Source organism: Nanorana parkeri, unplaced genomic scaffold (assembly GCF_000935625.1).
Source record: "Nanorana parkeri isolate BGI_ZX_2015 unplaced genomic scaffold, ASM93562v1 scaffold2541, whole genome shotgun sequence".
Lineage (NCBI taxonomy): Eukaryota > Metazoa > Chordata > Amphibia > Anura > Dicroglossidae > Nanorana > Nanorana parkeri.
In genome coordinates, this window is record NW_017308809.1 from 126,851 (window position 1) to 128,657 (window position 1,807).

Sequence of the window (1,807 nt, forward strand, 5' to 3'; positions counted from 1 at the left end):
GTCCCTAGTGAATCACCCTTTTAACACACGTTTCTCATCTCAAAAGGATGGACCTATTGACTATTTTAGGTTATAATAAGCTTTTTTCCAGCTTCAGGGGAAATAAACTGGATGTTGTCTTCATCTCCTGTTCCGTTGAATGGTTAATGTATTATCTCATAGAGGGAAATAAACATAAAATCCATAGTGCTCCCCATTTCAAATATTAAACAACACAGAACACGCACATGTATATGTGCCCAATGAACTGGCACACACAGTATAGCATATATTCTTAGAGAGGAAGCGGGCTGCAAAAATCAATCAATTATTAGCCTAAAATAGCTCATATCAGACCACTAATCAGAGCACATTCGGAACTAGATGTGTCAACTAAATGCATTACAAAGAAAAAATATTCCATTAATGCATTGCAATAATTACATTTTTTTGCTCCCCTTTTAAAACACTATTTATATAAAAAAAAAAACACAGAACACTCAAATGTACATGTGTTCAATAAACTGGCGCACTCCGTACAGCATATATTCTTACAGAAGGAATGGGCTGCATAAAACAATCTCCACGAAGCATTCAACACTCACATTTCTCTTCCTGTTACGCTCTCTGTATTGTCACCTGAACTCTAATGTCCTACAAATTCAGTGACTACATCTCTTTTTATTCTATGGAAAAACGATCTTTTGCTGTAGATACCCCTAACTTAATTGTACTCAATTGTACTGCTTAACTAATTGCCTAACCCATGATGGTATAAACCTAAAACCGCTCATATTAGACAGCTAAGCAGGACGCATTCAGAACTGAGTGTGTCAACAAAATGTGTTGCAAAAAATAATAATACAAGTAATACAAAATAGTACAAGTGTGCTTAACCATTTCCTAAACCTAAATGGCTCAAATCAGATCCCTAATCAGAACACATGCAGAACTAAATGCATTACAATCTATTGTAATGTATTAACAATACAATATTTTTTCTTTGTAATGCATTTAGTCAACACACTCAGTTCTGCATGCATTCTAATTAACGGTCTGATACGAGCCATTTAAGGCTCATCATTGATTCATTTTTGCAGCCTGTACCTTCTCTAAGAATATATGCTATACTGAGTGCCCAGGTTCATTGTGCACATATACATGCAAATGTTCTGTGTTTTTCTTCAAATAAATATATATTATTTAGTTCAATAAAATGTTTTAAATGGGGAGCACTATGGATTTTATGTTTATTTCCCTCCATAAGATTATACGTGAACCATTAGACGTAGACGCCATACAGGGGAGTCGGACCACTGCGTAAAGTCTTTTCCACCACATCCCAAAGATTCTGAATGAGGTTAATGTCTGGACTCTTTGGTGGCCAATCAATGTGTGAAAATGATGTCTCATGCTCCCTGAACCACTCTTTCACAATTTGAGCCCGATTAATCTTGGCATTGATACATTGATATAAAAACTTGGTCATTCAGTATAAGTAGGCAGATGAAATTATTTATTGGGGACATGACGTTGCTGAGCCTAGACCTGACCAATTAAAACAACCCAAATCATAACACTGCCCAAAATCCTGGTGGTGACTTTTTTTTTATTGGCCCTGCAGTGTATAAACATTGATGTGTGGATTTGGTGTGTAAGAAGCTATGGTTGACTGGAATCAGATCATCTTGTTAATATATACATATATACAGGGCTTGAAAAATTTGATAGTGTCTCACCAGTCAGTCTAAAATGTCACCAGTCAGCATGACCGGACTATAGCCTTGCAATTTATGTTAAAAAAGTTTGGGGACAGATAGAGCTTTCT